Source organism: Acinonyx jubatus, chromosome F2 (assembly GCF_027475565.1).
Source record: "Acinonyx jubatus isolate Ajub_Pintada_27869175 chromosome F2, VMU_Ajub_asm_v1.0, whole genome shotgun sequence".
Taxonomy (NCBI): Eukaryota; Metazoa; Chordata; class Mammalia; order Carnivora; family Felidae; genus Acinonyx; species Acinonyx jubatus.
The window spans coordinates 62,047,510-62,074,165 of record NC_069394.1 but is presented as its reverse complement, the minus strand read 5'-3'; the positions used below and the strand labels follow the sequence as shown (position 1 = coordinate 62,074,165).

Here is a 26,656-nt window from a genome sequence, read left to right as displayed (position 1 = left end):
GTCTTATAATAATTTAGTTATTAGCTTACATCTCAATGGAAGCTTGAATAAGATGACCAACTGCTGGTTACAGATTGAAATGCTATTTTCTTGCAGTGAATTTTGCATCAAATGATATAAAAGTGTCAATGATTATGATGTTTATAAATAACTCACCAAGGCTCAAAAAGGCAGATGGATTAGTTCTAAGTGTTTTGAATATGCAAACATGAGTACTTAACATACAGTTTTTATGCCTTCTATAAATAAGACAGGAAACAAGTGTCAAGCAGGTTACTAATGTGAGGGAAAAAAAACTAAGTCCCAGTAATGCCATAAGTCATCTCTGCCAACGAAAGACTAAATAACTGATTATATGCACAAGCTTTAAAATTATCTTTTCTTCTCAGTTTCATTTAGTACAGTCACATGAATGTAACTTCTTAAAATGAGATCCTACTAGGATTAGGAATCAGTTTTCGGACAAAATCAGTTTTCGGACAAAATCAATTCTCTCCCTCCCTTAGGGCAAACTCTAATTCATTCTCTGCCCTTGCACTTGCCCTCTGTCCCCACTTTAAATCCCAAATGACACTGAACACACAGGAGACTCACTTGCCAAGAATTCCCTTTTCAAACGAATTTTTTTCATTCACTCAACAAATGAGTTAGTATCTACAAGGTGCCAGGCACTGTGCTAGGCAAAAAAGATAAGATCCCTGCCCTTCAGAGCTTAAAATTTAGTGTCATTGGTGTAATGTCTGCTACTGAGTTTCCTCGAGCAGCAAGGGGTTCACTCTCTAAATCTAATAGCAATATTCCTTGATTATTCCACCATAAGGCAAAACTTTTAAAAGACTAGACAGCCCAACACCTTGTTCCTTCAGTCAGCATTTGTTAATTCATGTACAATGTGTGAAATTCTGCTCTTTACCAAACTGGCAAGGGGTATCTGGGTGGCTCAGTTAGTTGAGCGCCCCACTCGCTCAAGTCATGATCCCAGGGTCGTGGGATCAGGCCCCGAGTCAGGCTCCGTGTTGAACATGGAGAGCCTGCTTGAAATTGTCTCTCCCTCTCTCTCTTTTCCTCTCCCTCTGCCCCTCCACCCCACTCCTGCTCTCTCAAAGGAAAGGAAAGGAAAGGAAAGGAAAGGAAAGGAAAGGAAAGGAAAGGAAAAAAAAATTTAAAAACCTGGCTAAAAAGATGAAATGATTTATCTGGGATTTCCTTCAAGACAGTTGGAGGGTTGAGCAGGTGGGTAAAGTATACAGAAGTTGGTTCATGAAAGCTCACTGTATTATTTCCATCTACTTTTACGTAAGTTTAAACTTTTCTATAATAATTTTTTAAACTGTAAAAGACTTTTAGCCAACAATACCAAAAAGATTAATTTCAGGAATTTCAGGAAGGAGCACAGAAAGCACAAAAAACAGCAGAGTAACAGAGTATTTCAATGCATTTGATTTAATCAATGGTGGGACCCCGAATCCTAATCTTAACTCAATTATAAATACAGCATCGAGTCTCCATTGTTCCAGACTGCTCCTTTGTTAAACTGAAAGTAGCAATGCTAATCTATCTCACTGAAAATATATTAGGACTCTGTAGACAACCCTACAAAGGTACAGTGTTAATGTTATGCAGATAGTAACACTAATCATGGAAAAGTATTTTCATATTTTCTTTACCAGTCTAGTAGATGAAATAGGGTTGTTACTGTAACACCACACAATTACCAAATGTAAAATAATATTTCCTATGTTATTCAAGGTTATAGAGATGATGACAGAAATATAAAACTGAAACTGAGATAATGAAGTACATGGCATTGGGATCAAAGCTAGATGATTTTTAAGATAACACATCCTACCTGACATTTCCCAGTCACCTATGAAGCTCTCATTTAGAGTCAACAGCTGGTCCCGTCATCAGATAGTTTAAGATCTCATGGCAATATTTAAACATGCCCATAACTACAACAAATAGTATTTGTAGTGACATATTATAAAGCCTTTACATTTTCTCATTTACTTTCACAAAATCCTGAGGTTAGGGGAGTTACAAGAGAATATTTTTACAGACTAAGAATCTGCCTATGCCTTCAACTCCTGGGTAAAGGAGCCAGAACTAGAACTGATTCCAAAACATCCCAATCCAAGTTCCTTTCACTTAACATTATCCCAAGCTGCTGCTGCTGCAGGAGTTCATAGTTTCATTACACATACAAAACCTAAATATACACAGAAAAAAAGCAGAACATGAGATAAGCTATCAGTAGCCAAATGTGTGGTCTGGTGAAGGTCAGGAAGGAAGGTCATCAGTCGGCTGAAGCTCACCTTTCCTCCCGAAAGGTCTCTTAGGAGAGTGCCATGGAAACCAGAAGGATGCCCAACTAACAGAGAAAGAGCACTTTCACAATCCAAAAATGACAAATTTTAACTGGATTATAATAAATTGGCTAGACTAAGGAATCATAAAAGCAGACTGTGAAGCTTACATTTAAAACACATATTTTGCACAGCAAAGGAAACCATCTACAAAATGAAAAAGCAAGCTACAAAATGGGAAAAATATTTACAAACCATGTATCTGATAAGGGATTAATATCCAAAATACATAAAGAACTCATACAACCAAGAGCAAAAAAAAAAAAAAAAATCAGATTTAAAAACGGACAGGAGAGGAGTGTCTGGTTGGCTCAGTTGGTTAAGCACCTAACTTTGGCTCAGGTCATGATCTCACCATTCATGGGTTCAAGCCCCGCATCGGGCACTGTGCTGACAGCTCAGAGCCTGGAGCCTGCTTCAGATTCTGTGTCTCCCTCTCTCTCTGCCCCTCCCCAACTTGCGTTATGTGTGTGTCTCTCTCTCTGTCTCTCAAAAATAAACAGTCAATCAATGGACAGGAGAATTAAATAGACATTTTTCTCAAAGAAGACAAATAGCCAACAGATACAGGAAAAAGTGTTCAACATCACTAAACACCAGGGAAATGCAAATGAAAACCACCATGAGTTATCACCTCACACCTGTTAGAATAGGGGTCATCCAAAACACAACAAATAACAAGAGTTGAGGGGGATGTGGAGAAAAGGGACTTCTCATGCACTGTTGGTGAGAATATAAACTGGCATAACTACTATGGAGAACAGTAGGAAGATTCCTCAAAAAATTAAAAACAGAACTACCACATGTTCCAGCAATCCACCTCTGGGTCCATATCCAAAGGAAATGAAATCCCTGTCTTAAAGAGATAGCTGCACCCCCATGTTCACTGCAGCATTATTTACAATAGCCAAAGCATGGAAACCACCTACGGGCCTCCCAACCAATGAATGGATAAAGAAAATACGATATATATATATATATATATATATATATATATATATATATATATATATATATATATATATATATATAATGAAATATTATTCAGTCACAAAAAGGAAATCTGCCATTTGAAACAATATGGATGGATCTTGAGGACATTACGCTAAAATAAGCAATACAGAGTAGGATCTTACTTATATGTAGAACCTAAAAAAAACCCCAAAATCACAGAAACAGAAAACTGATAGATGGTTGCCAGACGCAGGGGAAGGGAGTGGGGCAAATGGGTAAAGGTGGTCAAAAGGTACAAACTTCCAATTTTGAGGCAAATGAGTTCTGGGGAGGTAATGTATAGCACAGCAACTATGTTAACAATACTTTATTGAATATTTGAAAGTTGGTAAGACAAAAGTAAAACCTCATCAAAGAAAAAAATGTGTAACTATGTTATGAGGGATGCTAACTAAACTTACGGTGATAATCATTTTGCAATACAGATATACATCAAATCATTATATTGTACACCCTGAACTCAAACAATGTTATATGTCAATTATATCTCAATAAAACTGGAAAAAAAATTTTTTAAAGACATATTTTGTTCTGTTTAAACGAGGAAGAAAAGAACAAAGAGGTGTCGACTCCAGTGTGATAGAGTCATAGATCAAGAAATATTAATATGCCCTGTGGGGAAAGCTCAAGTATCTGTTGCTCCAGGCCCGTCAACAATATCTAGAATACAAAATGCAGCTCTCAGATACTGCTGCTCAGGAATCCCAGAAGAATGAGGCAGGAAAGTTAGCACAGATCTACTCTGAATGAAAATGACAGTTTACCTGTAAAAATGAGTCTGATCTAAGCCAAAACATGGATACACTTCTTCTGCAACATACCAAGATAGCAAACTGATAAAGACCAATTGGTAAATTACTAAATAATATCACATGCTCCAGAAGGGTTAATACAACTGATACAGAAAAGCAGTCTGTCCCCCAGAGATTCTTTTTTTTCACACCCTGATCCACTATAGAACCAACTGTGTTAATAATAATGCTTTGTAATTTTAGATCACTTTTCCTGCTAAAAGCTCAAATGAGTTGATATGGCACATCACAAACTACACAGATGGTACCCCACAGTTTCCACAGCTCTGACTCAATAGCTCATTTGACTTACTAATAAACGTTCCTATTTCAAGATTAAAAACAAATAAGAAAAAAATTAAGGAAAACGGTAGGAAGACAGCGAATTTTCATATCCAATTCCGTGGCATCTCTCTGAAAGGTAAATGCTAGGTAAAGCACCCAGAGCCTAACAGCGTTCCTTCAGATGCCGGTGCACACAGGTGCACACTTCCAGAAAGGTATGGGCTTCCGGGAAAGTCCTGCCAAGCCACCAGACTGACTGAAAATGAAAAGAGGGGCTAGGCAGTGAAAGAGGTTATGCTATTCCCCATGTGAACGTGCGACAGTCAGACGTAAAAGGAAAAACTCTCACCAGGGAGGAGCTAGACCTGGAGTTACCATCTCCTTCTATTTCAGTCCCTTAACCTGTCATGACACATGGTCAGTAGCTTGACTAGAAGCGAAGTAATGGTTACCAGTCTAAAGTATAACAGTATTACTAAGATTTATAAAGCATATTTAAATTGGACTCCCAATTTAAGCCAAATATTTTTAAATGATTCCATTCTATATATAGATGTGGACTATAATCAACCCAAGAAATTTTCTTTATGCTATTCAGAAATGTTCTGCTCATACTCTACTAGTAAGAAAAGGCATTCATTCCTTTGAACTTCATAAACCAACCTTCTAAATGTACTTTATCGGTAACTGTAACTCTCTCATCTCTCCCTGTGGATCTGGAAATTCCCCATTAAGCAATTTAGCTATATAAAGTTGTCCATCATCTCTTGGTAAATCAGTGTGTACTTTGTGTAGTAAGCGTGGGCAAACACAACTGAATACAGGCATCCCTCATTATGATTTGTGAAATGTGAACTTATCTAGGGAACAGGCTAGATCTAGAACAATTCAGAGGGTCAACTTATCTCTAGGGAAAACAAAACTATTACTGATGATCAGACTTAACTAAACTGTACAATGAAGACGGCTGAGGTGGAGAATGGCTAATGAGACTTGCTTTCCTTGGCTGTTCAAGTGGTTTTGTAGCATCTGTTTATAGGGTACATTCAGGATCCAAGAAAAAACAAACACCTGCTTTCGGTGAATTATGTCCAACCATTCTTAGCAAGAGTCTCACTTTTTCTGAGAAAATTATTGTGCTTTAAGCCACCGTCTCAACTAGTCAAAACTAATGGTCAAGTTGTATGCAGTAGTGTTCTCAAAAGAAGAGGTTTTATATTAAATCAAACCCGTCAAATGACTCCAACATTGAGGTCTCCTTAGATTTCCCTGAGAAATCTAAGTATTATCTCTTATAGAGAATACCACCGTCCACCTCTAAGACCAACACTTAGATATGTCAAATAAGCATTCAATCTCCCAGGTTAATTAAAGGTGTATTTTATGTACTTGATTTTTTGGACCTGTTTTTAACAATTGTTTTAAGTTTATTTCTTTATTTTGAGAGAGAGAGGGAAGGAGTGTGCGTGAGCAGGGGAGGGCAGAGAGAGAGAGGAGAAAGGGAATCCCTAGCTGGCTCTGTGCTGTCAGCACAGAGCCCGGCGTGGGGCTTGATCCCCTGAACCATGAGATCATGACCTTAGCCGAAATCAGGAGCCAGACGCTTAACCAACTGAGCCACCCACGTGCCCGTGCTATGTTTAATAGGATAAATAAAATGTTCTACCACCTCTGAGTAATTTTAAAAATAACCTCCCAAATTTTTCCAAAACATAAGAAACTTTAATTCTATTAATTTAAAGCACCCTCTTCTCAACCTTTTGCATAAAACAGCACTATCAGCTTTGCCTTCAACTACCAAGAAACCACATGGATATAAAAAAGGACCAAATGATACATCAAATAATCCTTGTCCCCCCTCCCTACTCCCACTAGTCAAGAACCACTGAATTAGACCTACTAGATACTAAAATGCTAATGCGATTATAATAATAATCATTTTATAATCAGAGTGGTAGCACATTTACTTTAAACAGTTTATAGTTACAAAACAGTTTATAATGTATCCTTATAGACTGTATAATATAAAGTGTTGTGCAACCTTGCATTTCTGGAACATGCATTAATTAATAAAGAAAGGTGGTTTAAAAAAAAACTTGACCACACAGATGTGGTTCTAGTCTTCAGGATTGGCTTCCTAAGTAGTTCCTTAAATCCCCCTCAATTTGCATTTAAAATAATCTACTCTGAATTGCAATCACAAAAAAACTAGTTAAGATCTATTGAACACCAATTGGGTCTCAGACTGTCTACTGAGGGAGATATAAAGTCATGATAATAACAACAGTGAACATTTAAGGTCACATCTGTTCAAGTGATGGAGCCAGACCACAATCTAGACAATGTGGCTCTTAAGTGCTACTCCATACTGGCTAGAATTTTTTAAAAATATATAAATAAATAAATTCCAAAACCAAAGAACTCTTGCATGTAAAAAACTCCCAAGTTTGTTGGTACATATAACATATGTAATATGTAATGTTAACATCTTTCAACAGAACACTCCACAAGGTTTTAGCAAATTCTCTAAGAAGAATTTTATAAACTTTGTGCCCTGCAGTGACATCATAGGAGTAACTAGGAAGAAAAACTAATGACAAGATCTTGAAAGATTTTACTTTCATTTTATCCCTAAAAGTGAAATGCCCTTCCCAAGGACAGGTCTGTGCTTGATGGTATGTTAGATGTCAATTACTTCATTGTACGATTTTCTGATCTTCTCTACTGAGAAATTTCTTACTATGGAATCATGAGCTCAAATAGTACATGCAGACAACAAACAGTCTTGCGGGGCAATCTTCACACTGAGTATCCCTAACCCTCTATTTGTTTCTGGTTGCTGGGATATCCCAATGGGAAAAGAATCACACACCGCTACCTTGGCTCATGACCTAAACCAGGGGACTCTCAAGGCTGGCTCTCCAAAGAATCTGGCAGAGTCCCTTGAAGAGTCTCTTTTTAAAAGCAGAGACCCCCTCCATACTTTTTCTAAATCCCAGTGAGACACTGGAATTTCCATTTTGAGAAGCTAGGTAGACAATTTATGCATTTTAAAATTTGGACTAGAGACTTAGAATAAAAACTCTATCATCCATGTTCCCAGCACATGAAAAAAGCATCTTTTGAACAGAATGCTGCCTTAATCTATAAAGCGATCTGCTGAACCAGGACCCTCCTGGTGCTTGAAGGGGGGACTATATTAATGATTACTCATATCGTGAGTGGCTTTCAGGGCTAATTCCCTAGAAATGTTCCCGGTAAAACAAACAGTTCAAAAATATATGTTATTATAATTTAATCAAAAGTTCTACCAAATAAATACATGAATAGGAAAGAAAAACAATAGGCCACATTTTTCTGTATTTAAAATAAAGGTAATTCTAGAATTTAAAGAAAAATTTTAGAAAGATTAACTAATGCCCTATAATTTTCTTTGGAGATAAACAGAGAATCTGTTACCAGAAAATTTCTTTAAAATCATCTCATTTCCTCTAGTTAAAAAAAAAAAAAAAAAAAGCCTATTAATTTTTTATCAGAAAGTTCTTCTAAACATCTAAAAATCTCATTAGACATAGTTTAAAAACTTTGCTTTTACGGAACTAAAGAACAGCTGCTCATTACATCTCATATGGAATCACTTTGGAGGCCTCAAAAACAATAAATCATCCTTCCTCCCATGTGTCTTAATGAGGTTAAGTCATAAAGGGTGACGGCATCCTTGGATAGATTACATTTTGAACCCCAGCCGCCATGCTGTGAGGAAGCCCAAGCAGCTAGGTAGAGAGGGCATATGTAAGTATCTGAGCATGTAACTCAGATGAGGGCATGGCCAACAGCCTACATCAAACAGCAGGCATGAAAGTGAGCAAGCCTTCAGTTGATTCCATTGCCAAGCCCTGGCTTTGAGACTTTCTTAGCTGAATGCCAGATGTCATGGAGCAGATAAGCTATGTCTATCATGGCTTTTCCAATTGTGTCCCACATTTGTGAGCATAATGCCACCAAGTGAGGGATATATATTATGCACCAACAGTAAACAGAACTCCCTAATCCAGAACACAAGCAAGAAATGAAAAGGAGACAAAAAGGCTTCTTTCTAAACATTCAAAATAAATATCCCAAATTCCGTGCTCTAAAGATTACCAGTTTTACAGATAGGAGCTTCTCAGATTCTCATGCAGATCTTATTTAAAGTGCATATTTTAAAAAGTACATATATAATAAGAGAAAAATAGAACATACTATGATATTTTCTATGTTCATCCTTTGCACGTGTCTCTCTTTAGAATACCTTTTCTCTGATGAAATCTAAATCAGCCCTTGAGGCTCAATCCAACACTCCAGCAGCTATAAAGCCTTCCCTCACCTCACAAAATGAACATCTGCCCCCATAAAATATATGACTAGCCCTCTAATACAATTTCCTATTCTAATGCATATGTTGTCATTACTTGCCCACGTGACTCCTTCCTTCTCTGTGAGATCTTCAAGGATAGGGGCCTTTTCTTTTTTTAATGTTTGTGTTCCCATTGTCTGGTTATATATAGGAAGTGCTCACTAAATTTTTGCTGAATGAACAAGCAAATCTGGTTATCTGGTTTCTAAACCCACAGCAGATAAAATGCAGAAAACCAGAAAGGACAAAAGACACTGTCATTTAAACACACACACACACACACACACACACACACACACACACACACCATACACAAAAAGTAACACCCAGTGAAGAGACAGAAAGGCAAGTCCAGGAGTTACCTAGAATTCTGCAGTTTACAGTTACATGATAGAGAGACAAACAGGTCAGTAACTGAGAAAAAGACGTGGACCTTAGTGAATTTTAGCACATTTCAAATCAGTTTAGAAAACAGGAAAATACTTCACATTTTATTAAAGTTTATTTATGGGGGTGGGGGGGAGGCAGAGAGAGGGAGAGAGAGAATCCCAGGGAGAGAGAGAATCCCAAGCAGGCTCTGCACTGTCAGTGCAGAACCTGATGGGAAAATACGTCACATTTTAAAAGTATTTTCTCCTTGAGGCATCTGGCTGGCTCAGTCAGTAGAGTATGCGACCCTTCATCTTGCGGTTGTGAGTTCAAGCCTCACACTGGGTGTGGAAATTACTTTAAAAACTAAAATCTTTAAAAGTATTTTCCTCTAAATGGCTCATTTAAAAATATGAGGTGCACAAAGGAATAAAAAACAAAACCAGAAAAATTAGATACACAACCACTCCTTTTCTGAGGGTTTTGTATAGCACCTGTTTTATAATAATATCACTTTCTTTATATTATTTTTGTGTCCCTCCCCCACCTGTCCATAATGTCCCTGTTTTGGTTCTATTTCATGAAGTACTTCCCTCTCAGCTGAGCCATGCTGCTACCTGTTACCTTATCTGCTTGGAATGTAGCCCGCAGCCACTCAGAAATGCAACTACACTTTTTGTCCAACCCTTTCTAACATTTAAAACTTTTTAAAAAGCAGCACAATGCACACAAAAAGAGATGAACAAGAGGGCTATCACTTAGTATATCTGAAAGACAGCTCAGGAAAGTTTTGCAATCAATCAATAAGTATCAGAAAATGGTATTTCTGAGTCACTTATTTTAAATTCTAGTCACTTTAAAATTGTCCAGATGTGTTAAATAAAAAGAGGACTAAGTGCAGCCCCACTTTTCTTTCCATTCTTCATGCCTCTTATGTATCTCCCAGGTATATGATTTCTCAGTACAAATATTAATTCAATAACATTCTCATTATTCCTGAGCAGCATATTTTGTTTTGTCCTGTTGTCGCAGGGAGGCAGGAAGTACAGGATTCATGGTCATTAGCCTAACAATACTCCATTCCCTGAGAATATTAGGTAGAATAAGAGAAGATAACCTTGTTTTTTATTTTCCAGAAGCCTAAAAGTTTCAAGTTGAGAGCTATACTGGAGTTTTCTTAAATTCTTGTGTCATTTCTTGTCTTCTTTGAGTGGTAGTGTTTTTCCCACCCACAACTTTTCCACTGAGGCTTCCAGATCTACATTAAGTATAATTACTGGGGCGCCTGGGTGGCTCAGTCAGTTGAGCGTCCCACTCTTGATCTTAGCTCAGGTCTTGATCTCAGGATCGTGAGGTCAAGTCCCGCATAGGGTTCTGCCCTGGGAATGAAGCCTACTTAAAATAATAACTACTTCTCCACTGGATTAGGTAGGTGACAAAACGAGGTACCTCTCTGGTATAATCTGCACACCTGTGAATGAGTTTTACTTTTATATTCTGTTTCTCAAAGTGAGAATGAATCCCAGATATCCACTGTGATTCACAAGGGAAGACAAGAGGACTCTCTATAATGAAGAGAACAGGAGGTTAAATAGAAATGAAAGCTGGAAATCATGGGGGTGGAGGAGAGGCACAAAAGGTCTGAAGGGAGAATAAATGAAGACACTGCAAAAAAAAAAAAAAAAAAGGGAAAAGAAACAGAAAGCTTCAAATTCAAAGTTGTGCAGTCAAGCATTCAAGAAACCCAAGCTGCCAAACTCCATAAAATCCCAGCAAATTTTTGTCTCTATAATGTTACTCCAAGCAAGTGTTTGAATAAAAGCTTTCTATTTAGCCAAGTGCTATAAAATTAACGCCTCAACCCCCATCCTGCGCCTAAAAGAGAAATCTACAACTTCCCAGGAGACTCCTAGAGTTCTCTGATGGTAAACCTTCTCAGAGGCAGCATTCCCTCCATGTTTGCATCCCTCAGCATTAGGTGTATCTCCCTACGGTGCACTTGAACAACGTATGTCTGGGCCCAGACCTGAGGAGCAGTCAGAAGGGGCATGCCAAGAAAAAGTCCTAAGATGCCACTATCTCAAGCAATAAGCTCTCAAAGATTATGCTATCCTTCAGCCCTGATCAAATTCATTAACATATTTAACAATTTAATTATCTTTTTTAAAAATTTTATTACATAATCTCTACACCCAACATGGGGCTAGAACTTACAACCTTGAGAGCAAGAGTCGCATGCTCCACCAAATAAGCCAGACAGGCGCCCCAACAATTTAATTTTCTTAACACTTCTTGAGAAACTGAAGTCTTTTTTTTTTTTTTTTAAGTAATCTCTACACCCAACGTGGGGCTCTCAGAGGAATGCTGCCTCTGAGAAGGTTTACCATCAGAGAACTCTAGGAGCCTCCTGGGAAGTCGTACTCATGACCCCAAGATCAAGAATCATATTGTCTTTGGACTGAGCCAGCCAGAGGTCCCTGGAGAAACTGAAGTAAACACTGAAAAGACTGGTTACACAACAATGTAAATGCACTTAACACTACTCAATTATTTAAAAAATTATAAGATGGCAAATTTTATAGATATTGCCACAATGAAATTTAACTTAAAAAAAAAACATTTAAAAAGTACTCTAAAAACCTAAAAACAGGGGCGCCTGGGTGGCTCAGTTGGTCGAGCATCTGACTTCGGCTCAGGTCATGATCTCACAGCTCATGGGTTCCAGCCCCGTGTCGGGCTCTGTGCTGACAGCTCAGAGCCTAGAGCCTGCTTCGGATTCTGTCTCTCCCTCTCTCTGCCCCTCCCCAGCTCACACTCTGTCTCTCTCTCTCTCTGTCTCTCACTCTCTCTCTCTCTCAAAAATAAATAAACCTTAAAAAATTTAAAAAAAAAACCAAACAAGTAAAAACTAGGGGAAATCTTTCATAGTAAGAGAGACTACGGAGTCAAATACAGTGAGCAAACTTGATTAGTTCTTGGTTTGAAACCCAAAACTATAACAGTTTGGGGCCAACTGGGAAAACTGATGAGAGAATTGTTATTTGGACATTAGTTTTCTTGGGTTGAATAGTCCCATTCATACTGTATACAGTGATATAAAATAATGCCTTTATTTTAAGGCAGTGCACTTTATGGATAAAGGGGCATCTGTAATTTACTTTCAAATAGTTTATCTAACACACACACACACACACACACACACAAAGAAGGAGGGAGAAAGCAGCAGCATACACAGCATGGAAATAGCCGTTATTTAGCCACTTGTTCTACCACATTACTGAAGATCACAGGAGCTAAGGAAAGGATATAGATATGACCCTGTACATCACAAGCACCACCCTGTTTTTCCACCTGAGGTGTATACTGTTTCTACTACTTTATATATAATTGGCTTGTGACAGAATGTAAATAGCTGACAGATAGATAGCTTTCTCAATTACTCTGCAAATAAAATGATCCCACAATATAGAGAATAATTGTTTAAGTAGAGATTTGGGAAGGAGGTTGAGAATGTTTTTATAGGTGTTGTCACAAGTATATATTATGTGTGGACTATGAGGGATTTGCTCTTTGGATAGTTGTAGAATTTCATTATTTATCTATTGAGACATCAGCCCTTCAAATGACGCTTTCATTCTCTTTTTTATCACTTCTTCAATGGAAGTATTTAAGTGCCAACCCTGGTATACTTTCTTTGTGTTTGGTTTTGTTTTATTACCTTTCCAGTACTACTGAATTTCCCCAGGGCTTTCTTTACCTTTTTTCTCCTCTTTCCACTATAAACTGAGATTATTAATCCCTCTTCTCACCACAGTGTCAAAATATTCTGCAGGGGAAAAGATAATAAGTCTCAGTGTGAAAAATGTTCAGTTTTACAGAAGCAACAAAGCCCAAAATTTAAGTCTTTATTGTTTCTGTTTTGAAGGTAAGTGGACCTTTTTTTTTTAATAAAATCTGTAAGCAATGTAATAAGCATCTTTACTAATAACATTTGAATACTGCTGGATTCCATGTCTCTTTGTTTTGATCATATGTTCTGCTATTAACTGAGAACAATATAAACTCCCAATAAATTGAGTTTAATACCAAAGGATTGCTTCCTGAACTGCAGAATAACTCATTAGTTTTCTGGGGGCAAAATCAAAGAGCGTGAGTTTGCATGGTCAACACAGGCTCACGGGAGGCCAGGAAGAACAGACTAATGGGTACAAAGGCTCATGTAAAAAGCACAAATAGGGGAAAAATGGGTCTGTGATAGACCTATCTAGTAAGTGTTTAGGAATATCATTCTGTGATGTGTAGGGAATTGTATTATTAGAAAAGGGGTATTTGGGGAAGATCAGTCAGTCTATCAATGACTTACAGTGCAAAAGGAGAATTTGTTCAGTCAGTCCAAATACAGTTTAAAAATGAAAGGTTTTAAGCTGTTCTATAATACTATTTTGGAGGAGGGGGAGAAAGAATAAATGAACAAAAAATATACGCATATGTACTCCATACTTACTACCCAGTTTTTAGCAAACCAGTGAGAAAACATGTACTATTTCCTGTTGTACCTGTTGCATTCAGATAAGCCAATGCGTACAATCATTTTAAGCATATTTACTGAACACAGTAGACAAATTTTAATGCTTGATTATTCAGAGCATTTTAATTCATGGTTTTTCTCCTTGATACTAAGCTCCAAAGAATGTATATCAAAAATTCTCATTTGTTTTACTGATATTAGGAACTAAGCCACCATTTATCTATCTAAACCTTCCAAAAAAAAAAAAATAAATAAGGCCTGTATAACTAGCCTATTCCACTTAAAGTCTCAAGTACTATAAGTTAACTGCTCAGTATGATCAAGTGGAAAAAGGAATAGTGCATCCTTAAAGTCTTTCAAGCTGCAAGGGCCTGTACCTGCTACTCTCGATTTATTCCATATACACCTTCATTATTTTACACATTTCAGTCAAGGCTGTTCTACTGCATTGATACCTTGCATCTACATGGTCCTAACCTTTTTAGCCTAGATCCAACACAGCAACTCCTCTCCACGCCACCTCAACTTCTTTCTGAAAGCTTTCCCCCCATCTCCATTATACACTCGATCTTTTTCTCGAAGACAATAAACCACTATGAACAACTGAGGCAGGTCCAGAAAATCTCCGATGAACCTGCAGGAAACACCTGAACCTCAATGGGAAATTTCTCAAGAAGGGAATGGAAAAGGGCTCCCACAGCAAAGAAAACTCTATCCCTTGGCGAGGTGTTAGCTTCCCTCACTCCTCTGAAGGCCAAGCCAGGTAAAGGCAAGGAACTCAGCCTCTGAAAATCACAAGCCCCTGAAGGTCTTCCCTTGTCTCACCTGGTCTTAACTGCTTTTAGGTGGAGGAATCCCCTCACTTCTCACCTCACAGAGCACGGGGGTGGAAGGGCTGTGGGGCTCAATGGTGCCTCAAGGGCACAGGCCGTCAGCACTGCCTGAATTACGGATACAGATCAGAAGATGTTATACATGAGAGCCGGCCAGCTCCTGGTGGGAGACCCAGACACAAACGAAAGTTGTGCAGGTGAGCATCTGGGACCTTCATGCCCTGGGACTTAACCCACGTTTCATCTGGCACAGGCTCTCCCTTTCCTCCCCACCACAGGGTCAGCAGCTGCCCCCAGTGATAGTAAGGGTGGCTGGGGGGGGGGGGGGGAAGGGCACCTCTCCTAGGGGGAGTCCTAACCTCTGCAGGAGGTCCAGCTCAATGACCCTACCACCAGCACACAAGGCCAGGCCAGAGGTATCCAGACCCAATTCCTTCCCGCCTAAAGCTCTGCTCTCCTAGAGTCAAATATCTGGGGTTCCCTTTACCTCCTGACCATCTTCTCCTGAATGCCTTTTCTCAAAGTGAAAATATTTACTATTAAAATGAGATCACCAATGATTACGAGAATGCTGTTATGTGAGCATCTTCTAACCAGAAGGATAATGCTCCAATTTTGTTTTCTAATGTCCTTCAATGTCCAGGCATTTTGTTGACTTTTGTTACCATCAACTGTCACTGTCAATATGTTCACTTCCCAATGAATATCATGTCATTTTTTGTGTTCTAACCGGCTAAAGCCTTTCATTTATTAAAATTCTTTTTATTTTTATTATTTATTATTAAGAGACAGAGAGAGACAGAGCATGAGCATGGGAGGAGGAGAGACAGGGGGAGACACAGAATGTGAAACAGGCTCCAGGCTCCGAGCTGTCAGCACAGAGCCCGACGCGGGGCTCGAACTCACAAACCACAAGACCATGGCTTGAGCCGAAGTCGGACACTCAACCGACTGCGCCACCCAGGCTCCCCATTTATTAAAATTCTTAATTAACTGTACACACCTCCTGCTTAAAAGGTAGTACAGCATAAATCAAAGAGCTTTACATGACATCCACTTCTTTCACTAGGTTCCATTATTTACACTTATTATGTGTTTACTTCGAAAAGATTCTAGTGGTGCTACAATACAATAAAAATGACATTTTTTAAATGGGATAAATATTTTTATATCACACTCTTACAGAAAAGCCTTAAGGAATCAAGACATTATTACTTAAAACAGGAGTAAGAAAAATACACATAACATAAGCCCCAAAATGGAATTCCAGAAATTGAAAATACAATATACTACCAGAAACTCCAAAGAGGCAGACATTCCTAAGGCTTTAGGAATTTGGTTACAATTTTCATCAATCTTAAATCATCTTAATATTTCCAATTTATGCCATTTGGACCACTTGAATCTAATGAACACTTTCAAGACATCTAACACTATAGAGCTTGTAACAATATCCTTAAACAAGGAAGAAATAAAACACATAAAAGCTAGGGAGTGTAATACTCAATCCTATTAGACAACAGAGACTCAGCCCCCCAAGTCTACTAGACCACAATGCTGTCCAGCAACCGACCAACTTCCAACAACAAATCAGCCAATTACTGCACTGTGCCTGTTAAGTGATCTGTTTTCAACCTAATGGCTTACTTAACAAATAGCTAGCTTCTTCACTAAGTGCTGTTAGCAGAGGCAATCTGTTTGGTAAAGGGGGAAACCATAGATCATGATCATACATGAAATACTTAATGATAGTAACAGACTTCCTCCATAAGCTTGATCGTGTTCCCTTCACTACCAGCCATCATCCGTCTTTAACTTGAAGGGAAAAAGAGAGAGAGAAAGCCCGAGGAGAAAAATAAACGAAAGCAGAGGAAAAAAGTCTACAAAGATCTATACCCAAATTGAAGCAGTCCAAAGTTGTCCCATTATTTCCCATCCCATCCTCACTTCGAAGTACTGAGCCATGCAGGAGCTTAGTCTCAGAGCACAGCACACCCAACACTATGACCCACATCAGGCTGCAGGCACAAGGAGGTGGATACAGGACAGCAGAATCTTCTCAAGCCCCCACCCCCCCACCCCCACCAGCCCCTACTGCCTATCTCCATAACTACTGAGACCAACTTCTGTAATTTCGAGAAATGGCATTAATGTTAAATATGCAGAAATTCACACCCTTGACGTTCAGACTTTTAGCAAGGAATTTCCATATTCCTTATTCAGGAATCTAAAAGTATATGTGAAAGAATTCAGCACCTATGTTTCAATAATAACCAGAGGTGATTACCTGATAAACACATTTATGAGTAATGCTATTTTTAAAATATATACAAGCACATTAAAATTGTATTTTTATTTTTTTAAGTAATCTCTGCACCCACCGTGGGGCTCAAGCTCATGACCCCAGGATCCAGAGTCACCTGCTCTATGTCCCTAAAAATATATTTTTAAAAATTTATCCACATGGCTATCTAAATTTTCCCTTTAGTTTGACTCTAGAAATGGCCTAGAAGTGACTCAAGTGAAACTGTAAGTTTCTCTAAGATATGCAACTCCATTTTTAAATTTACACTTCTACAATAACTGAAAGCTTTTCATCGTTAAGCATATTAATAGAAACAGAAATTTTAAGATAAATTAATATCAAATATTCTTACGTATGCTACTGTACTACCAAAGGCAAGGGAAGACGTTTTATGTTTGGTTAATGAGCTGATCTGATAAGCAGAAATAATCTGCTAGAAAAGAATCTTCATTTAGATGGGTACTTCAATGGGCAGAGGTCAGTCAGCAACAACAGGAACTTTCAGAACTCACACTCTGCAAGTGAAGCCTTGGAATATGTGGGATCACATTTCATATAGACACACTAAATGAGTAACAGAAAATATCATGCATTATATTTCCATCTATGACAACAAGTCTTCAGTCCCCAGAAGCTACAACACTAAAGGCAGTGCATGCTAATCCCCCCGCGTGCATAGGTGAAAGAGTCCCCTGAAAGCTCTCCACACTCCCTGCAAACAATTGAGCAGACAGAAGAATTCCACAAATAGCAGAGCACAAGTCAGATGACTGAATATATTATCAGCCCTCTTCTGAGACTACAGTATCTCAACACCAAGTCATCCACGCCACATAGATTGCACAAAATCTGTAAAACATGCGTCACACAATCACCACCTGATAGTGAAACATACTAGAATTAAACATATTGTAAAGATATAAGCCAAATATCTGTATCAGTGTTTCGTCCTTTCTCAACCTATATCCCCTATAGTGCTGTCAATCTGTTTTCTCCCTAGTCCCCACAATCAAGTTTTCTAGAGCTTATTTTCTTAGCTTTTTATTGTGAGAATGTGCTTTCTCAAAATCTGCTCCTACCCCTTTCCTCCACATTATGCTGAAAGAAGTGCGGCCCACTAGCTAAGAGAACACATGCTAAGGGGGCAGGGCTGAGGGGCAATGTTGGCCTGGGTTCAAATTCTTCTCCGGTAGTCTGGCTGTGTGACCCTTGGCAAGTTACTTGACGGTTCTGTGCCTCCACTGCATGAACTATATTATAGGAATGATAACAAGAACACCCACCTCACTGTGTTAGGGAGAAACACACAAGAATACACAGTAAGGGTGCTTTAACCCTGCACCACGTTTTTAGGAAACACTCAATAAATGTTACCTATTTTTTCTTCATTCCAGTTCTTACTTTTTGAACATTAAAAGACAAGAACCCTGCAATTTAATAGTTGTTAAACACTGGGCTGCTGACGAAAAAGCTGAGACTTTTGGGGACCCTGGGTGGCTCAGTTGGTTAAGCGTCCCACTACAGCTAGGGTCATGATCTCACGGTTCGTGAGTTCGAGCCCTATGTCGAGCTCTGTGCTGACAGCTCAGAACCTGAAGCCTGCTTCGGATTCTGTGTCTCCCTCACTCTGCCCCTCCTCCACTCACACCTCGTCTGTTTCTCTCTCTCTCTCTCCCCTCAAAAAAGAAATAAACATTAAAAAAGGAAAAAAAGCTGGAGACTGTTTGTAGATCTTAAGTAACGCCTGTCCAGGGATAGGCCTGCCTTGATGCAAGACTTTGCGAGACACCTGCTGGCATAGTTTGCAGGACCAGAACCCCTCACATCTCTTCATCCCTCTCATGGGCTAAACAACTAGACTGACAGCCTGCAAGCTTGTTCTTTATCAGATTCTTACAAGGAAGACACTCTTAGGCTCGCCATTCCCTCTGATACTCATGATCTGCTTCCCCTCACTCGCTGGTCAAGGATAATTTCCCCCCCGACGTTTCGCTCTTTTGCACAATGACTTAACCTCCCTTAAGCTTCATCTTCTAGAAGACAAGGTAACCTCTACTTTATAGGGCTTTGGCAAAAAAAAAAAAAAAAAACCACACACCTCAGAAAGCCCCTAACAGGTTGTTGGCACTCAATGCTATTATCGGTTATGTTGTATTGTCATTACTCTCCCAATACAGACATTTTAGTCAAGAGCAAGAACGAGTTAAATCTAGAAAAACAAATAATCATAGCAGAACACCTGGGAAAGGCTGCACAGGGAGTTTTCCATCCTTTAGAAACTTAGGGTATGAAGGCCCAGGATGTGTCAGCCTTAACGCAGCCACAAGGCAGCGTCTCCACAAAACAGGGAGGTCCCTGCCTTGTTGCCCTCATGCCTTCCACCAGCTGAAGATTACCATGCTGACTACACTGACACAATTCCAGAGAAAATAAAACAACACTAATCATAAATATTCATACCTTCGTTAAAGGAAACTTATTTGATTGTAAGCTAATCAGTCAAGGGGACATTTAACAACTTTTTTATTATAAACATATAATCCTATTTTCAGCCCAAACCCAAAGTAACATTTTCTGACAATACATAATTAAAATTACACACACACACACACACACACACACACACACACAGAGATCTTTAGTATCAAAGCTAATTGAAAAGTAAGGTGAACATGTCCCTTTCCACCTCCTCCTCCACCAAAAAAAACCATCCATTAAGGGGCACTGGGTGGCTTAGTCAATTAGGCACTGGGTGGCTTAGTCGATTAAGCGTCCAACTCTTGATCTCGGGCTCAGGTCATGATCTCACAGTCGTGAGATCTCTCTCACTCTCTTTCTCTCTTCTCTCTCTGCTCCACCCCCCTTCACTTGTGCTGTCTCTCTCAAAAATAAATAAACATTTTTTAAAAAATCACCCACTCTGTTCCCTCTTAAATCACAGGATTTGTAATGAACGGTTTATACTATCAAAGTAAACTACCAACGGGGGGATACTCAAAAACTCATCAAATAAATAAGTGAACAAATAAATGAAACAATGGTTAAATGAGACAAGAATGTGAAGACAAGATCTAAAAAGGCTAATGTGAGATTTAAGTTACCCATCAGGAACTCTTAACAGGTCATGATTAGCTCCCTATAAGGCGTAAGTTCTACCAGATTTAACCTGCCAACTCCACTTCTCCATGTATCTATCAACTGATACTCAAATTAAAAATTATTTTTTCTTTCAGAACCTTTAACTAGTTGCCAATAACTTTTACCTACAAACAGTTCTCCTCTCTTTCTTACTTAAAAGTCCAAAAGCCTCAAAAGCAGCTCGGTAAAGCATCCCCATAGATTCTCTGCCCATTTAATGCTCCTCTAGAAATTTCCAACAAGGGAACCCACTGAAAATTGTCCTAGAATCACTTTTTCCACATGTCATTATAGCCATTGGAAGCCAGAAATGTGGTTACTGATGAACATTTCATAGGACAGACATAAACTCTCTGCCCCAAAAGCCCTATTGTGATCTACCCAACAATCATGTAGTCCTTTCACTTCAGTCACCGTCAACACACAAGTTTACCTTTAAGATTTCCAGTCTTTGCAGAATCAGTTTTGCCTCAGTTTTACAACAGCTAGAAAAACTACACCAGCTTCTAAAATATTCACAGAAGCCACATTCCCACCTCTATTACAAATTAGTACCTAGACTCCATAAAGTATGAGTTTCTTTATGCTGTCTAAATTGAGGGTCTATGACCTAAAATTGTATTTTACAGCTTTTGCAGACATTACTTTTAATAGACTTCAAAGAGTAACATGACATAACATTCTTTCTAGTTTGCAACTCATAAACCCTTCTACAACCCTTTAAAACAAAAAAGGAAATAAACGCTAAGAATATTTTTTTGTTTAAAAAACATGGCAGAGTGGTATATGAGCTTCAGATAGGACAGTATAAAAAACTAAGGGTTTTGTTCTGTTTTCCTTTGAATGGCTTTCATTATTGGTATGTAAATATAGTTTGATTATTTCGTTAGGGGAAAAGATCCTAATTTCCCGCTGATTTTTAAGATTTATTGCAATAAAAGACCAATACCTTAAGGCAGTGACTTTTCTTTCTCCCTCCTATTATCTTAATTTAAAATTGATAGAGCATGTAATAACATAAATTACCAAACAAAACTATAAACACAGAATATTGAAAAGCCAATAATTTCTTAAATAGCAGTTCTGCCATAAAAATGGCTAAGCATTAATTATGTCTTTAAATATAATTTCAACCACGACATAAGAGTGGCCAAAATATCAAGAACACATTGCACATTTCAGAAAACTGACCTTCTAGAAAAACTGTTGGCTTTTTTTTTTTTTTTTTTTTTTGCTGACCTCCTAAGATTGCTTAAAAGAATCACTTTTAAACCCAATATAATGCAATCATTTTTTTTTTCCTAAGAAATTCAATCTGTCAACTTATGGATCATGTTTCACCCTGATGTGATTTGAAACAGCTAAGGTTCTGAATCCTTAAATATAGGGTGTGTAATGAAAGCAATGCTCACAGGTCCTCGATTGTGAGGCTTGGAAACCTTTAATAAGATAGAGCTATAGATATAGCCAACCAAGGAGCATTACCCTTTTATGCACTCAAACCCAGCCCAAGTCTCCCTCCGATCCTTACATTTTACATTTCCAGTGAAATACTCCTCTACCAGTGAATGAAAGTCGTGCAAATTGTATTTAACCAATGCAAGGTTAAAAATCAGAGCCAAACTATCTAAAAAATATTAAATTCAGAACTGGTGAGCTTTTTTCTACCCTCCGTTTCAGTACCCTGACATATAAAAGTCAAAGAACTCCTCTGTTAAGACTGAAATCCCCAGGAGGAAGAAGGCTCAGATCTAGTCTGAGAGCACACAATGGAATCACAGCTGACGATGCACATCTTTTTCTAGATGTCTCCATATGCTTGAGAGGTCCCCCCCTTCCCGAGCCAGGCTTTAAGGGACTTGATACTCTCTGCCACCAAGAATCTGAGAACATTTTCAAGGATCATTGTAGAGAATGAAGTAAATTAATGTGTTGCTTTTACGCATACAAAAGAGAGAAGGGCACACATCAGAGTGGCCGTCAGTAACTAAATTAGTAATGGGGGTTTTCAATGTTGTCAAATTTTGAATGTTATTTATGACATTCCCTACTTCTAGCAGCTAAATGTTTGTTTTATCCTCACAGTTTTTAGATTTTGTCACTAAAATAACACCTCAAAGGCTACAGCAAAATGCAATTAATTTTTGTCTACACAAACATTCAAAATTATACAGAATTAAGAATTCACATGATAAATTTGAGAATGGTATATTACAACAGAACACATTTATAGAGCATGGTTAATACTGTTCCCTAAAACTACAGTTCTTTGTCAATTCTTTCTTATGGTAACCAAATATTTATAGAAGCTTGAGAAGCCACTATAGAGGAGATAAATATCATGCACATAAGGTACCTCCAAAAATAATAATAATAATAATAATAATAATAATAATAAGCCTCCCAAGATTAGTTAAATTCATGGGATACTTAACACAAAATGAATGGATTCATTCTCAGTTTAGTAGGATTCATTATTTGAACTCCCAAAGATTTTTACAAATTCCAGTTGGGAAAAGGATTCTTGTTGCTGTCAGTGTGCACTAAACCTCACCAACAAAGGACAGGAGCACACATACACACACATAAAAAAGCAATGTCCCAGCTGCTGCCTTTTTAAAAGGCAGCTTATTCCTGCCGAGCAACCTGTGCTCTTTCTAGAGAATCAAAGACCTATCCTCCTTATTCTTAAAAGTCAAGAGTTGAGGAAGTCACTGAACTGAACCCAACAGCCAGCATAAAACAGCCAAAGAGGTCTCCTAACCTTGCATAAACCAGAAAAGTACCCACACATTGTACAATTCAACAGTGTTTAAGAAAAAACTAATTAATTTTTAAGAATCTTTTGTGCGGGAAGTAATCTAGCAAACTACGTTTCACTTCGACTTTTTTTTTTCTGTAGACAAATATTCTTTGACTAGCTTTGCTTTTTAAATACCAACGCTTTACGTTTCAAACAGTGATGCTTTGGTTCCTAACTTCATTTTGTTTACTCAAGAAAAAGAAAAAAACAAAACGCATACCATAAACGACAACTTTTTTTTTTTAATGCCACCCCCAAAGCCTAACTTTCAAGTGCACTTTGGAAACTGGCGGTCTAATTAAACAAGGAACCAGTGAAGCCATTACAACAATGATGCTTTACACTCCCAATAATCAACTGACGTAAGACTATCCCGACGCCTTCATTTTCAGAGAACCCTTTCAAATTTCACTGTCCCCACGCTGGAGTAGCTGAGTGAAAGTGAGGAAGAAACAAACTAATAACTCCTATGATCCTCTGCACATAAACCGGTCGCTGAGGTCCAGAAGAGGCCACTACAACATATGCCATTTTAGAAACGGGCCTCGGAGAGTTACTGCCACATCCTAAGTGGCTTTAGACCTCATCGTGTCAAAACGACGTCTCGTGTGGTGCCAAGAAAAATACACTATTTCGCATAAACGACGTGCCTCCCGGGTCAGAGACCCTATAAGTGACACTACACCAAGACCAAGGAACGGGTGACTAGGGATGGACAAGAGTCGCTAGCTCGGCGTCTCCATGACTCCCCCGCCCCGCGTGCAACTCGGCTCTAACTGGTCGGGAAGCAACCCCGCCCCCCTCCTTCCTCCCGTCCCCACGATTGGCTTACCGACACCCGGCAGGTCAGCTCCCCGCCTTCGATTGGCTCACTGCCCCATCAGTCACACGCAGCGAGATTCGGGTCGGTGGGAGGGGAAGGCGTTGGAGGAGGTGGAGTGGGAGTGGGATTAGAGGACGAGGTGGCGGAGGAGGTGTTCAGGCTTGGTCCCCGGTTTGGGAAAGTTTCCCCTACCAGTGACAGGCCCAGAAGGCGTTAGGCCCGGTCCAGCTCTGGGCCAGTGCAAAGGGCTCGGGTCCCCGATTCCCGCCCCTCGGTCCCGCAGGCCCCGGAAACCACTAGAGGGAGGGGGAAGAGGGAGGGACCATCTAACCAGGGACCGACCCACCCCCGATCTCGGAAGAGGCGCCTCCGGGACTCCCCGGAGGGGCGAGGGGCGGGGGACCGGGAGCTCCACCACGCAACGACGACCCCGGCCCCCTCCCTCAGCAGCCCCCAGCGGCCCGAAGGAGAAGTGTCCCGGGCCCGGGGCGTGACCGTCGCGAGTCGGCCGGGAGGGCCCCTCCCGCTTCCCGCCTGGGGCCCTGAGGGCCTGTCCCTTCAGGGGCGGGGAGAAGGGGGAGAGAAAAGGGGGCGCTGGCGAGCCAACCCGGAACCTCCCGGACCGCCTCCCGCCCCCAGCCCCGGCCCCAGCGCGCCTCCTGCACACATGCCCGCACCCAGAAAGTTAAGTCAGGGGCGAGCCCAGCTCGGCGCCGCCGCGGTCCGGCCCCCGGCTCCCCGCCCCCACCGCGGCCCGGCCTGCTCGGCCCGAGCGCGCCGCCCGCCCCGCCCGCCGCAGCTCCTTCCCGTCCGCCCGCGGCGCGCGGTGCCCCTCGCCCCCCGCCCCCGGCGCTGACACGGGCCCGGCCCGCCCGCCGGGCCGCCGATCCCCTCCTCCCAGCGTCTCACCCCGCCGGCCGCCCCTGACATCGCGCTTCACCTTCACACACCCCCGAGCACTTCCCGAGTCCTGCCTCCCCTCGCCCGACACCCACCCTCCGCTGCAGTCGCTCCGCGTTTCCATTAAAGAATGCACCTTCTCAGGATTCACCTTCCCGTCTCAGCCCCTCTCCCCCCGAGGGGACAGGAGCCTCGGTTCTCGCCAACCCCGCACCGAGCGGGCGGGCTGGCGGGCGCCAGGTTCCTTCGGCGGGGGCCGCGCCCGCGCCCCCGGCCTCCCCGCCGCGACTCGGCTCTCACCTCTCGCCGGCGCCGCGGGCTGCAGCCTCCGCCCGCCTCGCGCTCCGGGACTCGTCTCCAGAGCTCTCGCAAAGCGCTGGAGCGCCTCCTTTCTCTCCCAGGGACTCCGCGTCTCCCCGCCGCTTCCCGCCCTCCCCACCCCCCAAGCCCCAACTCCCCAGCTTCGCGGCGCCTCCGGGATGCAACTCCCGTTTTCCGCACACTCCGGCAGCGGTCCCCGCACACAAAAACAGCCCTTTCCGCGGCGCACGGTTCTGCCGGGCTCGGCGCAGGAAGGGCAGTCGCAGCCGGGGGTGGGGACGCGGCGCCCCCCGCCCGCCGCCCGCCTCCCGCCCTCCCTCACGGCCCCCAGGGAAGGCGCGGTTACCGGCTCGGGTCGGTCACGCCGTCAGGTGCCGGCTGCCGTCGGCGCTGACCTTCGCCGCCGAAGCTGTGGCTGAGGCTGCGGCCGCCATGTTCCCGTGTTAATAACTGCTGCCTGGTTGTTTATTTCAATGGAGATCCTCCCCCAACTCCCTCCTCCTCCTCCTCCTCCGCGTCTCCGCACTTGCGGAGAGAGACACAGACCGCGCGAGCTCGCGAGCAGGGGAGGGGGCTCGGGAGCCACGCCGTCTCTCCCTCCGCCTCCCTGGCCGTGGCCGCCGCCAAGTCCTGTCACTGGGGAAAGGACGGGGCGGAAACTTGCCTCCTGCGCCCCCGGGGAGGGGGCAAAGGTGGGCGGAGGGTTCTCCGGGGAGCAGACCCTGGCCGCGGGGTCCGCAGCATCTCCGTCGGCAGACTCCTCTGAGAAGGCGACTCGGGGAGAGGTGAAGAGTGAGGGGCAGAGGGAAAGGGGACAAAGTGGGTGAATGTGGAAAAGGGAGGGTGACCTATGGGTGACTGCAAGTGAAGGGAGAGTAAACAGATGACTCCATGGGAGGGCAAAGGGCAGTGCCAAAAAAGAAAGCGAGAGAATGGGACAGGCCGGGGCTGCAAAGTGGAGGCAGTGGGTTCTTGGGGCTGCAGACGGCAGGGAAGATGCCCCGGACGAAGATCGGGGAAAGTCAAGTGCCAGCTTCGTCTCGGGAAAAGCCTCCCGCCGGCGCGCAGACCGGGCCCCGCTGCCAGCAGCCTGCCCCACTAGGGCGCACCTCACACGCCCAGCGTCTGCTGCTACAGCCCGGAGGTGCCCCCTCGTCCATCAAGTCTCCCGCTCCTACGAGGGTAGGCTTCTCCTGTAGCAGCCGTAACTCCAGAGGGGATGGAGGGATGCGACTGCAGGAGGCGACTGAAAGGCGTGCCACCCAGCAATCGCATAATAAAGCAAACGAGCCCACAGTGTGTAGAACTTAACCTGGTGGAGCATTCTTGTCCCAGGATGAATCACAAAAGTTTTTTTTTTTTTTTTTTATTGGAAAGTCCTCTTTTTAGAGTCAGAAAGCGATGTTGGGGGGACGCAGGAGAGTTGCGCCAATAATTGGAGGAGGATTCTCATTTGAATATTACTTGGATTAGTTTTATGCTTTGGAAAAGCAAGGTCTTCCCAACTTAGATATAATTAGTTGGAAAAAACGAACAACATTTGCATAACAGATTTCCTTATTTGTAGTCTTATCAGAAAGGTCACTTGCCATAGACCATAATAGTGTTTATTGAACACATACTATGTGCCCGGCAGTATCCTGAGTAATTTATATACGTTGTAGATTTTGATACTCAAGTTTTACAAGGTAATTACCATTTTTATCCTTCACCAAAAAAACTTAAAGGAATAAAGTAATTTGCCTAGGATTATACAGCCAGGAAGCTGGAGAGGATTTGTGCCC

At 41.5% G+C, this 26,656-nt stretch overlaps 1 protein-coding gene across 11 annotated transcripts in view; it reads right to left on the bottom strand.

Annotated features, from left to right (window-relative positions):
- Positions 1-25,746, bottom strand: part of NCOA2 (nuclear receptor coactivator 2) — a 289,385-nt gene extending 263,639 nt beyond the window's left edge. For 5 of the 11 annotated variants that reach the window (XM_027064439.2, XM_027064437.2, XM_027064443.2 and 2 more), the window contains exon 1: positions 25,219-25,359. The gene's annotated coding sequence lies outside the window, so the exon portion shown is untranslated. Of the gene's footprint in view, positions 1-23,660; positions 24,340-24,646; positions 24,783-24,851; positions 24,990-25,218; positions 25,360-25,536 lie in introns of those variants that run through there. The other 6 variants (XM_027064440.2, XM_027064438.2, XM_053208024.1 and 3 more) reach the window with 4 other exon arrangements.
- Between the last annotated feature and the right edge of the window lie 910 nt (positions 25,747-26,656).